The sequence below is a fragment of the Heloderma suspectum genome, chromosome 10 (assembly GCF_057233095.1).
Source record: "Heloderma suspectum isolate Gila_16-S chromosome 10, 16-S_ref, whole genome shotgun sequence".
Taxonomy (NCBI): Eukaryota; Metazoa; Chordata; class Lepidosauria; order Squamata; family Helodermatidae; genus Heloderma; species Heloderma suspectum.
Window position 1 is genome coordinate 4017097 of NC_139467.1, and position 14461 is coordinate 4031557.

The 14461-nt window shown below is 47.7% G+C and overlaps 1 long non-coding RNA gene across 1 annotated transcript; it reads right to left on the bottom strand.

Moving 5' to 3' along the window:
• Positions 1–1279: 1279 nt before the first annotated feature.
• On the bottom strand, positions 1280–6717 carry LOC146337480 (uncharacterized). The gene is made up of 3 exons (XR_014784908.1): positions 6506–6717; positions 3113–3212; positions 1280–1722 (listed from the first exon to the last, which is right to left on the bottom strand). It is a non-coding gene; the product is annotated as an uncharacterized LOC146337480 (long non-coding RNA).
• Positions 6718–14461: the final 7744 nt, after the last annotated feature.

Here is a 14461-nt window from a genome sequence, read left to right on the forward strand (position 1 = left end):
CACACATGCTTCCTCCTACAACTTGGAGGACAGCTGTTGCTTCTCTTCCTCGCACGCTCAATGTGAGAAACACACGCCCCCCTTCTGCTTGGAGTCATATGAGAGGGTCACTTTTCTTGCACACCCACTGGGCATCTTCTGCCTGGCTGTGCATCATATTCCTTGCACGCACGTTCACACACTCCTACATCATGCAATATCAACTGTGTCATACTTCATGTTCTCACATGCACATACATGCTCATGCCCTGCCTGCCTGGTGCATCCTGCCCTATTCTTGCCCTCAGCAGCTGCTTACCTTCCCCAGGTATCAGGCGATGCTCTAATGTTGTGTTGCACAGTGCTGTTCATTCTTCTAGCTGTTAGCATAGGTCCTCTTATTTTTCAAGGAATGCCACACCCATTTTACAACATTACGATGCATGTACATCCAGTTACCTGGCCTGGTGGCATCTTTGGAAAGGCAGGAGTGGTATGCAAGAGTGAATGACAAAGACAGGCATCTCTTGGAAATTTTTGTTCACCTTAATATTATTTTTCACTTGGCTTTCTTCTATTGTGGTAATGGGCAACCTGCGGGCCATATCCCTGCAGCCTGCAGAACCTCTGGGTGCCCCACCCACTTTCCCTGCTTGATCGACGGCAGGAAACAGATTTTGATGAGCATCAGTCATAGGGGGCAAGCTCCCCCTCCCCCCAGCGTACACACGTGCAAACAAATGTCCTTTTTGTGGGTTTCCCATGGCCATCGGGTCGGCCACTGCGTGAACAGAATGCAAGACTAGATGGACCCTTGGTCTGATCCAGCAGGGCTCTCCCTATGTTCTAAATGTGGCCATTGACTTGCTGCCCATTGCCACATACGACCCTTGGGGGGCAAAAAAGTTGCCCACCCTTTTATATGATGTGTATTTTTAGCTGTTTTTTCTCCCCCCCCCCATTTTGTGTGTGTTTGTGTTTTAAAAATCTTCTGTTCCTTTAATTTCTGTCCTCACATTCAGCAATTGGCGGGGACAGGCTATAATAATCCATGCAGATTGTATTAGGAGGTTGCGTAGTTGCAATGGCAGGCTCTTGGTTTTTGCAGTGTCTGTTTGCTTAGACAATGAGCCACACCTGGTCTGAGCCCCCCAACCTGTTTTATTTGTTTATTTAAAAGATTTTTAATCTCCCTTTCAGGGCGCGCTTGTGCGCATCAGGGCTTGCGCACTGCCCTCACAAGGCAGCTTCCATGACTATAAAACACATGAAAATACACTTAGATTTTTTATTTTTTTTTAAGGAGCAGCTTAAGATGTTCTCAAGTACCAAATATTGGCTGGAATAAATGTGTCTTCCGGATTTTTCAGAAAGCTAGCAGTAATGAGGCCATTCATGTTTCCCTTGGCAGGGAGTTCCAAAGTTGTAGGACCACCACTGAGAAAGCTCTTTTTCTAGTGCTAGCCAGCCTAATGGTTCTGACTAGCAAGCCAGACAGCAGGGCCTCCGATGCTGGGTCCAAGGCGTGGGCAGGCTCATAGAGATATAGGCAGTCCTTCAGGAGACCTGGTACCAAATCGTTTCAGGCTTTCATTGCTCAGCTCAGCCTTGGAACATGAAAGGAATAGCCCTTGGCTAGAATTACTGCTATTCTTGCTGGGAAAATAGCTCTGTGTTTTGAAGAGTGGCACGACAGGTAGGAATTCAGCAGGTGAAGTTCTCTTCCATCCCTGCATCTCCATGCTGGGAAAAGAAGGATGTTGAATGTTTTCCTCATACTGCTGCTAATGGAAAAGAAGACTGAATGGGAGGGAAGGATATGGGAACCTTGCTTCTGGGCATATCCAGAGTGCCAGTTCTCTCACTGCTGCATAATCATGGTCTCACAACTGCCACACATCTGGACTTGGTTGGAGGCCATTAACCCAAAAGGCAAGTCTCCACCTTTCCTGCTTGTGGTCACAGTAGCTGCTTGGCACACCCAGGGTGAGCAGGAGAGGCCTTTTCCCCATTTCTCAGTCTCTCCTGGCATAGAGACTGAGAGCAGTCACCCCCTCCAGTTCAGCTTGACAGTTTGCTCGTAAAGGCGCAGCTGCAAGGTCAGCAAACAAAGGTGGCAACCAGTACAGCGCTCTTCCTTCAAAATCTGCCTTTCCTGCAACACCCTTGGCACCGCCCCCAAATCCTCAATGCTGAGGCTAAGCTGAAGTGTGTGCAAGCAAAATACATGCATATTCTTATCCCTGTTTACTGCCCTCCCCCATTTCCCTCCCCTTCCTTTCCCCCGTGGTCACCCCTGCGTTGGGTTTTACATTTAAGCCCAACTGGGCAGAGACCCGTCCCCTTATACTGAAATAAATGCAGATTCTTATTTGTGTATTGACTGATTTAAGGCCTTTATATCCCGCCTGTGAATTAATATGCTCAAGATGGCTTTCACATTTTTAAAAAATGGTTGGGATAATTACAAAGCTAATAGCAATAAAAAGAATACAATAAGAACCAGAGGCGCGCGCGCGCACACACACACACACACACACACTAAGAACAGGCCAAGAATCTCAAATATCAGGGAATTCTTAAAATGTCTTTAAAAATATCCTTCCCCTGTTAATCTAGTGCCTCTCCTTCCTCTGTTGTCTCCCTTGTGCTGACTTGTAGATTGTAAGCCCCCCTGGGGCAGGGACCTGTCCTCTGTAAAGTGCTGTGCACATAAATGGGGCTGCATTAACGGCTTTCTGAAATTCGGGTTTTAGTTTTCTTTCCCTCTTGAGCTTGTTCTTATTCAAGATCTCGTGATGCCTCTTGGCCACAGGGAACAGGCTGAAGAGGGCTCCTTGTGGGCACTATTTGAGCAGGGTGCCAACAGGGGAAACAGTTGAACATTAAGGAGTGTCAAGTTTGGACAAGGAGGCTGAAGCATTTGCTTGCAAAGCAGCTAAGGGAGCCGTGTGAGAGTCAATGAGGTGAGCGTTCAGCCCCCATTGTGAAATGCTGAGATTGAGAAATCCACCAAGGGAACACAGCTGTCACAGACTTTAAAGGTGCTTCTTTTTTCAAGAATATTCAGTGCAAACTAGTTCCTGCTTAACACCCCTTCATCACCCTAATGTACAAGGAAATAAAAGCATACCTTGAGATCTCCCACACCACTACCATCACCGTTTTGGTTACCGGCCTGCCAGGTGCTCTGCTATCTGGGATTCTGAAGAAGCTCTTCCTGGCTGCTGAGCCTTTCACGGAAATACCACACAAATGTTTAAGCATTTCTCCAGGAATGATGAGATCTAGCAACTTGATTTTTTAAAAAATAAAATGAACAAACCACAGTGTATGTTTGTAAGGTTCCATGTGGGGCAGTGCCACCCAACTACAGTTGTTCTTCCTAGGCCTCTTTCCTGCTGGCTCACTGATGCTCACCTGACAAGTTGCCTAAATTAACCTTAATCAGCACCGTGTCATGTGTTGATGTTGCACAGTGTGTCGGCTCTTTCATAAGCAACAGAGAGTCTTGTGGCACATTAAAGCAGCCTTTCCCAACCCTGTAGCCTTCAGATGTGTTGGATACATCTCCCATCATCCCATAGCCAGCTAACCCTATTTGCATCTTTAAAAACAGAAACTTCACTGTTAAAAGCAAAGAGGCATTTAACCCACCACGTCTAGTTTGGCCTTCAGGTGGCTTTAAAAGGGGACTGGACAAAATACACCCTTTGCTGTGTGTTGCCCTCTGAAAATGTTCTCCCCCTCCCCCTCCCAGAACACTCTGTCAATGACCTGAAGGTGGTCATTCTTGAACCCAGATACTACGGATTAATTGTGGGTTAAACAACGAATTATCCTAGGAAGAGGACCCATGGTTTGGTGATGGGTTGTGATCTCTGAGTTGTTCGTAGTTAACAATCTATAGTTAAACCATAGTACAGGGACTGCATATAATGACAAACCATGATTCACCGCCAACCCATATTCAACCCATACTTTGGGTTGTCATTATGTGCAAACCAAGTCATAGGGCATCTCTACACCAGCCTAAAATCCTGCATTTAAAATTCTGCTTCCGTTTTAAATGCAGGATCACAACTGACTCCCTTTACACACACTTCCTTTCCCCCTCCCCTTCCCCCCTCCATCTCCCCCGTATCTGAGTCTTCCATTATCTTTCATTGATCTCACTCCTCTTCTTGCCACTTTTCCTCTTTTCACGAGGGAACTCAAGCGGAACACAACAGGGTAATTTGATAGCTCATGATCTGCGATCTATTTAAAAATGGAACAAAGGGCATTTAGTGCAGGAGATACCCAGGAGGGTCACAGCATCATGTAAAGAGCCCACATACTTCGGTGAAGGAGCCATTTCAGTTGCCTGACAAAAGCGCAGTGTGAAGGAGCCCATAGTGTCTGGGTTCGGATGTCATGTCACAACCCCTGAGCAGGAGTTGAATATTCAAAAAGGCTGAGGAATGCGCCAGGCATTGCATCACAGCAAATCCTGGGTTAACTAACCCACAATTTGACACCCTTATGTAGGAGCAGCCCCTACGAGTGTTAATCAGTTCCCCAGTGCAACAATATCTGGGTGACCCAACAACAATTTTGTGAAAGGTAAACAGGGTCATTATCACGCACGTTCTGCATTTCAATTCCCTCTGACCTCACACTTTACAATCCCCTCCGCCCACCCTGTGAAGCATGTGTATTGTGCATATAAATCTTCCAGCCTGAGGTTAACCTTTTTTGATGGTGCTTCTGATGAAGAGGACAGTGTCCAGGGAAAGGTTTGTTTGTTTATTTATTTAATTATTTGTACCCACTCAATGCAGCTTATGCCATAGAAAATGTGCTTTGTCTTTAAGGTGCCACAAGATTCCGATGGCTGCTTACAAATCAACCCCCAAAGAGGAAATACTTCACCAAAAGGGGGGGGAGGCAGTGATTTGCATGACATTTGCATATGTTAATGGGTAGATATAGATGCTACCCACTATATAGATGGGTAGATATAGATGCATTATAGATGTTAATGGGTAGATATAGATGCTATATAGATGAGGATGAGATGGCTAGATAGCATCACGGATGCAATGTATATGGACTTGAGCACGCTCCGGGAGAGAGCGCAGGACAGGAAGGCCTGGCGTGCTATGGTCCACGGGGTCACGAAGAGTCGGACACGACTGAACGACTGAACAACAACAACAGATATAGATGCAAATTTATAAATAATTAATATAATTTAAATGGAAAGAAAGTGCATCTCACCACACTGGGGAAGATTGTGACCAGGTGGCCCATGTGCCTGCCTGTTCAGTCTGCTGTTCAAGCGCCAGCTATGGATGGGCCACAGTTCGGATGGTTCTTGATCTTTAAGGGCGCAGTCCTAAGCATGTTTAGACAGAGAAATGCCCTACAACTCCCAGCATGCCCCAGCCAGCAATGCCTTTTCTCTGTCTAAACATGCATAGGATTGTGCCTTAAACCAGAACTAGACCGGACAGCCTTTAAAGCAGAGGATGTCCTTCAACAGAGAACTGTCCTCTGTAAAAGAAGACATTTGGGCCCCTACCAAGGCTTTTTGTTGACCTTGCTGTAACAGTTGTCCACACAATCCCAAGATCTTAGCCAGTCACAGGCGACCAACTCAGACCACATTGCTATATAGATGTGAAGTTTGGCTTTTTTGACCCAAAGTGAATCACTTTACACCAAACTTCATTTGCTGTTTTATTGCCCATTCACCCTCTTTGGAGAGATGCTTTTGGAGCTTTTCACATCCCTCCCTTCACCTTTTTCTTTTTAGCACCCTGAATAATTTGATGTTTTCTGCAAACATGACCACTTTGCTGCTCCTCCCAAACGCCAGACTGTTTATGAACAAGTACTGGTCCCAATACAGACCCTTAGGAACACAGGAAGCTGCTTTACACAGAGCTAGACCATCCCTCCATCTAGCCCAGTACTGTCAACACTGACTGGCAGCAGCGGCTCTCCAGGGTTTCAGGCAGGATTCTTTCCTCACCCTACCTGGAGATGCTGGAGGTTGAACCTGAGACCTTCTGCATGCAAAGCAGGGGTGCTATCTCACTGAGCTATGCCCCCATCCTTGAGGCACCCCGTTTTTTACTTCCCTCCACTGTGAGAACTGCCCATTTATTTCTGCTTCCTGTTCTTTAACCGGTTACTGATCCATAATAGAACCTCTCCTCCTATCTCACAGTTGCCAAGTTTACAACACAATCCTATACATGTCTGCTCAGAAGCAAGTCCCACTGACTTCGGTGGGGCTTACTCCCAGGTAAGTGGGTATAGGGTTGCAGCCTCAATCACTCTGTATCTGACATTTTGGCAGAGAAAACGTGGGTCTGCTCAGTTCTGACAATGCTCAGTCCAAACCACAGGCTGACAGTCCTGTGGGCTGCCCACTTATGCACTGCCAAAAAAGAAAACACTGATTTGCACAACAGTTGCATGTGCTAATTTATACGTGTAGATGCAAAACCAGAAATAATGGCTATCATGTACGTACATCTCATCTTAGTGGGGAAGGCTGTGACCAGGTAGCCTGTGTGCCTACGAGTGCAGTCTGCTGCCCAGGTGCTCAGGGTTGATGGGCAACAGTTCGGATGGTTTTTTATCTTTCGACGGGGGTTGGATAGGACAGCTCTTCAAAGAGAGGACAGCTCTTCAAAGAGCGGATGGTCCTTTGCCTGCTCTCCATAATAGAGGGCTGTCCACTGTAAAGTAGGACACCTGGCCAGCCTACTCTTCAGGCTTCCCCCAAAGAATCCTGGGATTTGTAGTTGGGCAGGGGTGCCAGGCACGATGCAATGGGGATCCCCAGCCCTGCGCACAGAGGTACGGTTCCTAGGGGAGACATTTAAACCAATCCGTGGCGTAGATCCGCTTGAGCAGCCCAGGGTGGGGTCTGATGCCAGTTCCAGCACTCTCCGCTAGGTGGCAGCAAGCCCTCGGACTGTGTCTTGGCCGCACCCGCCATCAGGAACGGCGAAACGCCATGCCGCTGTTTCGGGGGGCAGGGGGCACCTGTTTCGGGGGAAGGCAAACAAACCACTGAGTTGTTTGTTTGTTTGTTTTAAAACTCAAAATATTTTTGACCTGAGCCCAACGCCCCCACGCTGAGCAGCTGGGCCTTCAATTATGAGCCAGTGCAAGGCCTCGTCACCCACCAGAGTTGGGGAGGGAGTAGCGTTCATCTCCTGGCCCCCTTGTACCCCTGAATTGCCAGGTGAAGCTCACATGCAGGCCATGAGGGGCGTGGCCCTCCCCCAGCCCCCTGCTTCTTAGTCCATGCCTCACCCTCCAGATGGGGAAAAAGGGGATTGCAGCTTTTGGTACATTTCTGCCATCCTGGCATTCTCCCCAAAAGGATCATAAGGCGACCTCCTTGCCCCATCTCCACTATATGTGGCACAAACCACACACACACACCCATAGCATATGTTGTGGTCACTGAGCAGGGGTGCAAAAAGTGTGGCTCACATGCCCGAAGGCTCCCTACATCTGCTATCCCCACCACAAAAACGGTGGTATCACTGCCTGGGGTTTCCCATGCGAGTGCTAGTAAGGGAATCCCTTCCTTATCTCAACTGCTAATTAACTGCTAATGCTAGCAGAAGAAACCCCAGGCGTGTGTTTGTGTGTGTGTGTGTGTGCGTGTGTGTGTGTGGTGTTGCTGCCTCGGGGCCAAAAGGTTGTGCATCCTTGTCGCCGATTCTTCAGTAGTTTGTTATGCACTAGCGTCTAAAGCCAAGGATGTTAGCAAACTGACTCTTGACTATTTTGTTTTCGTTTTTGATTAGAGATGTTTAATCTTGCGGTGGATCTGAAGGTTCGAATCTGGAAGGTTCCCCAGATGACCACGCCCCTTTCCCTGGCCCCACCTCCATTTATTTATTTATTCATTTATTTATTTGCAATATTTAAATACCGCTCCACATCTAGAACAGATTTCGGAGTGGTGAACACAAGAGAACACAACAGTAAAAGGATAAAAAGATTAAAAACCAGATTAAAATTATGCTATTTTAAAAAACAGAATACCAATAGGAACTGTGACTGGTCAATTAAGGAATGCCTCCTGGAACAGTACTGTTTTCAGGAGGTGCTGGAAACAGCACAGTGTTGGTGCCTGCCTAACCTCTAGGGGCAGGGAGTTCCAAAGAAAGGGGGCCATGTCGCTGAAGGCTTTTCTCCTGGTGGACTCCAATCAGGCTATAGGTCCATGTGGTCCCCTGATCACTTGTCATTTGGTGGTTTCCTGGCTTTTGCACAGGTTTTTCCCCATTCGGAAAGGTTGGAGGGCCTCTCCTAAAGCCTCACTTACTGGCAGTAGTAGCTTTACGCTAAACTATGGAAGTATTTTTGGTCCCACCCCTTTTGCCTTCTGCCCTGCCCACCCCTGGGATGCAGCTCCCAAGAGCTTCTCCAGAATGGAATTTGGCCCTCCGGCTGAAAAGCATTGAACATCCCCGCTGCAGAGTGTCAGACTAGGCCCAGGAAGACTCAAGTTCAAATTCTCCCTCAGCCCCGAAGTTGTCTGGTGACTCTGGGCTAGTTGGAGAGCATCTCTACACCAGCCTAAAATCCCGCATTTAAAATTAGGCTTTCTGCTTCTGTTTTAAATGCAGGATCACAACAGACTCCCTCTACACATGATCCCTTTCCCCCTCCTTCTCCCCCGTATCTAAGTCTTCCATATGTTTCACTGATCTCGCTCCTCTTCTTGAGGCTTTTCCTTTTTCATGGAAGGAACTCAAGCAGAACACAAGCAGGGTAATTTGATACCTCATTGGGCTTCTTCACACAGAGCTTTTATCCTGCTATTGAGATTGCTCACTCACGAACGTTTGCGGGCCGTTTACATGATGTTGTGAACCTCCAGGGCATCTCCCGCACTACATGACCTTTATTCCATTTTTAAATAGATCGGAGATAATGCGGTATCAAATTATTTAGTGCAGAAGACACCCTGGAGGTTCACGACGTCATCTAAAGGGCCCGACAATGTCAGTGAGTGAGCAATCTCAATAGCAGGATAAAAGCTCCATGTGAAGAAATCCAGAGTCATACGATCTCAGCCTAACCTACCTCACAGGGCTGTTGTGAGGACAAATAGGGCAGAGGAGATCCTATATGCATAAGACTGTGCGGTTAGTCCTGTTGGCTTCGGAGGGACGTGTGGCCTGAGCATAGGTATGTTTACTAGGAAAGAAGTACCCCTAACTTCAATGGGATGTCCTTTCTTAGGAAGGGTGTTTAGTGTTACAGCCTTAAGCATGTTTTTTCTTATTGGGAAGCAGTATAGCTGTGTCTGCTGGAACCAGTTCAGACTATGGGCGGAGCTCACAAGACTGAAGGCTCCTCCATGCCAGAAGCTTCCTTGCAAACACAGAACTTGCATGCCAAGGGAGAAAGCTAGGCGTGAATCTTTCTGACACATTAGCTTTCTGTGCGGGGGGAATGCTTGCATGTGAAAGATCAAGCCATCATGTAACCCCTCCTCCCCCAATCCTCTGAAGTGGTGCAGGCCAGGCACAGGTCTATCATTTCCATGAGAGGGAGGCTTGTGCCGGCACTGACTCCTGCTGGATTGTGTTTCAGGACCCTCAAACTAAAATATCAATTCTTGCTTTTGGATGTCATTTTCCAGTGTGTGTGTGTATGTGTTTTTAAAACCGTGTTATATCATTTATTATAAATATGCTGTATTCTGCCTTTCTGTTTAAACTAGAAAAGCCCATGGAGGCTTTAATATTTTTCAAAGGGGTTTTTTTTGTTTAAAAAAACTTTTTATTACTAAAAATATTTACTTTTACAGATTCAAAGGGAAGCAACAGATGGAAGGAATAAATAGGCTTCAATTTGGTCTCCAGGAGACATTCCAACAGATGTAAGTTCATCATTAAAAATAATGATATTAATTATAAGTGGGAGCTGCCAGAAAATGTTGCAGGACGACGTGCTCTTGTTCAGGGCACCAGCCAGTCATATCTTCGTTCCGGGTAGCCCGTTTCATTCCCACAGTGCTGACTCCAGGTTTCTGTGGGCCCTTGGGCAAGACACACTCTGTGGGCCCCCTCCTTCGCTTTCTCGCCACCATTGTCGCCAGCTCCTCTGCCTCGGTCTCATCACGGCTGCCCCTGGCGTGCTTCGCAGGCAGAGAGCCAGGGAGCAAGGAGGCCGCGGCATCTCACTCCTCCTCCTGCTCACTGGCACCATCCTGGGTTGGGCGGAGTGAGAGCCAGGTGAACAAGCAGGTGGCCATGGTGAAGAGGAGGAGGAACTCCAGGGGGCTCCCGCCAATGGGTCCCTGCTGGGGTGTGGGCCCTCACCGGGCGCCCAGCCATGCCTCCTGCAGACACCGCCCCTGCATTTCCCCTTCCTCAGTTTCCTGTCTCCTCTCCCCACAAGAATCAGCCAGTATTCTGTGGCCATCCAGTATTCTCAGTCCTCAATGGGCTGGGTGGGGGTGGGTTGTTCCTTAATATATTTTGTGCTTTTCCACACTGTGGGTTTCCCCCAAGTCTACTTGTGTGTGGATGGTGTAATTTTGGCTACATGCGGACTAGCACTGGGAGAAATGAGTTTGCTACTACTGTATATAATTTATTCTTTCCTCCATCTTGTTATGTTATTTAGCAGCAAGATCTAAAATATTTAGTGATGATAAGAACCAGTTATGGCTGTATTGGTCACATTTTTTTACACTGTTTAAATTGATCTTATCTGCATGCCCTATGACATTTTTCTATCTAAACATGCATAGGATTGCACCCTTACGCTAACATATGCTGGGGTTTCGGTGTTGTCCCAGTCCCATTTTGCCTTCAGCTCTGTCCATCACTGGAATGCAGCCCCCGAGAGCTTCTGCAAAATGGATTCAGCCCTCGAGCTGAAAGTGTTTCTGCACCCCTGTCTTATCCACTCTGCAAGGCAGGTGAGGAACTGATGTGCCTAAGACCACTTTCTGAATGCCTGTGCCTGCCAACAGACAAGAGTTATAATACTGTTAAATTGGAACACAGGTGCCTTTGTAGAGCATGGAAATTTCAAGCACCAGAAAACCCATGATAAAAGCAGTTTGGAAAACAACAGAATCACAAAGGAGAAATAGCATGAGGAGGACACTTTAGAGTGTGCAGCGCATGACACGCCAGTGATCCATGCATTACAGGGCTGGTTAAAAAACAACACCTGTGTAGATCAGCCCCTGGACACGTCATGAGAAAAGTGTCACTGTGGCTATTCAGAGGCACTCTCAATAAGTGATCCACAGTGGCTAAATGAGCTTCCATGATTTGAGGCAGTGTATCCGGGAAAGCTGTGACCTTGGGGACAATTGACAATGGAGGGATGTTTCCACTGTGCCCTGCTTGTGGGCTGGAGGCATCTGCCTGGCTGCTCGCAGAAACCGGATGTTAGACTAGATCGTAGAACTTATTTCAGCCCAAGGGCCAAACTCCACTTTGGAGAAGCCCTTGGGGGCTGCATTCCAGTGGTGAGTGGGACCAAAGGCAAAAGGGGAGGGGCCAAATTACAAAAAAAATACCAGCATATTGTACCTCAAAGCCCTTACTGCCAGTTACTAAGCCTTGGAGAGGCATTCCGATCTTTAAAAATGGGATGGGGGGGCTGCACAAATGCCAGAAACCACCAAACAATTGGTGGTTGGAGGGAAGGGGTGGGCCAGTGAAAGGGGTGTGGCCATTTGGGGAAGGCCGGGAGGGCCAGATTGGGACTCTTAAGTGGGCCAGAAGTTCTATATCCCTGGACTAGATGGACCCATTTTGGTCTGATTCGGGAGGTGTCTTCTGATGTTTCTTAGACAGCCATTGCACGTGGTCAGGCTAAATGACCTCTGAGGCTCCTTCCAGTTCAAGGCAAACCCAACTGGGGATGCTAACTCTGAGCCTTTCTAAACAAGGCCTTTTTTGTGTGCTAATGATTCCTAGCTTATGCTAGTTTGCGGGTCCTTTACATGATGCTGTCATCCTCCAGTACCTCTCCCATGCTTTGCAACACATTTTAGGGGGGGGGGGATTCTAACGAGAAAAGTCTGGTATTATTTGTGAATGGCGGGATAAAGCCTAGTGTAAGTGCGCAATTCTGCTATACCACAGTGCCACCTAGTGCTTGTGTAATGGAACATAAGGAAAGGAAGAGAAAGAAAACCTGGAAAAAACACATGCAAAAAAGCCAAACTTAATCCTGCAAAGAATTTGGAAACAGAAGCCTCAGTAAAGTAGCGGGTTAAAAGCCTCATGTAGAAAAGCCCTCTTTTAAGAGCCCAGCAGCCTCGGCGGAAGCAGCTGGCCCCTTTCCCATGAGCCTCAGTTATTCTAGCCCGTGCTTTGTGTCAATATCTCTGAGCCAAGTCTGGGACCAAAATAATTATTGTATTTATATGTTTCTTTGAGCCCTGTAGTTTCTCGGCTTGTAAACTGTTTTTTTTTTTTTTCCATACCAAAATTGGAAATGGCAAGCGGGCCTCAAGGAGGAAGTTTCCCTTGTTCTGCCCCTTTCCCAGTTTTTCTCAGGCCAGTAACTTTGACCTCATTCGAGAAAAGTCATTGGAACAAACAGGTAATGCATTACTAATGCCATAAAAAAACAAACCAGATGAGGGCTACACGAGGTTTGGAAACAGCTAGCCAAGCCACGGTTTCTGCAATGCTTTCAAAGGTCGTCGTCTTCATCATCATCTAAGCCGTTTCATTTTTTTCAAAAGTGCGTTGCATTGCATAATTTGCTGTCATTCCACAGCTTGGTTCTTGTATTTATTATTTCATTTCAAGCATTTTTACCAGCTCCCAGAGGAGCCTACAAAGATCAGTGATAAGACAGGCCCTGCCCTCTGGCTTACAATCTAAAGACACAACACAAAAGGAAAAGGGATTGGGAGGGAGGAGGAAGAAAATGAAACTCAAAAGCTAGCCTTTACTTACCAAGTTCTTCTAGGTGCTTTTTCTGTTGGGAATTATTTGGTATTGCTGCCTCCTGTTAAAAAGGCAGTTAGCAGAGAAAAAACAAAAGGCAGAAAAGAATGAGCATTTACCAATCCCACAAGCACACAAGGCTAAAAAAGAGAAACCACACCCTTCTTCAGTGAAGAAAAGGTAAAATGATTTACTCAGAGTTTCTTGTATAAAAATGCAGGTACAGCATATCGTTGCAGATGAAGTTCCTTTAGTCCGTTTATCCGTATTCTATAACACCAGCAGGAGTGAGCAAGAGCAAGCAGTCACGCTCCCAGTAGTGGAGGAGGTCGGGGCGGGGAGGAAGGGCTGGGGCAGGAAACCACTCTGTAGGCTATAGGCATCTTAGGCTAGCTGTGCCCCAAATTCCCCTGTGTGAACTAGCTAGCTGCAACACTGCCCCCGTCCTGTAACTCGCAGTCGAGGTTGCAATATTCCCAGCCCTTTCTGGCAGGGACGAGTGAAGCAGGTTCCCTGGGGCTGTTCCTTCTCCGGCCGTGTGTGGGGCGAGGTCGGGCTCCCCTTTCCCAAGACGTCTTCCCTGCAGGCAGGTGGTGCCACCTCCCAGCAGCCCTTGGTCCTCTGCCTGATTGATGGAAGAATTCACCAAAGGTATTTTGGGGCGCTGACGTGTAGATGCAGAGGTGCAGAAGGTCCCAGGTTCAATCCCAGTATCTCCAGTTAAAAGGATTCGGTAGTGGATAACGGGAAAAGGCCTTCTCTGCCGGGGAACCTGGGGAGTTGCTGGCAGGCAGAGGAGTCCAGGGGTGCTGCCGCTCTTTAGGCCGCAGGCCAAATCCCATTTTGGAGAAGTTCTCGGGGCCGCATTCCAGCAGTGGGTGTGGCTGAAAGCAAAAGCGGGTGGGGCAATCATAAAAGTACCCACATACTTCTGCTTAAAGCCCCTAGTGCCAAGCCCCTAGGCCTTGGTTGGGAGAGGCATTTCCACATTCTAGAATGGGGGGAAACTGCACAAGCAATCAGTGGTTGGGGGAAAGGGGACGTGGCCAGAGGAAGGGGTATGGCCAGAGGAAGGTTCGGATTGGGCCCGCAGGGAGCCTGGATTCCACAGGCCTGTGGTTCAACACCACTGGAGTAGACCATACTGGTTGCGGGACAAATAGTCCGACCTGGGAGAAGCCAGCTTTCTGTCTTCTTACAGTGGCTTTCAAATTCCTTACATGGGCATGAAGCACGGGGAGTAAACCTGGGCCAGTTCCTCTCCCTCAGCCTAACCTACCTCACAGGGTTGTTGTGAGGGGGGAACTGGCTACCTCTATATAATTGCCTGCAGTTCTGTGGTGGAAAGGTGCGATACAAATGCTGATGATGACAATAACAACAGCAAAAACTGGAACCTGGGTTGACAGTCATCTAGGGTTTTCTCGGTCTGGTCTTTCTGCTAGAGTCCCCCAGACTTTGGCCTTTATCTGCCACTTTCTCCCCTGGCTCCGCCAGGACAAGACCTGCCAACGGGGCCTGCTGGA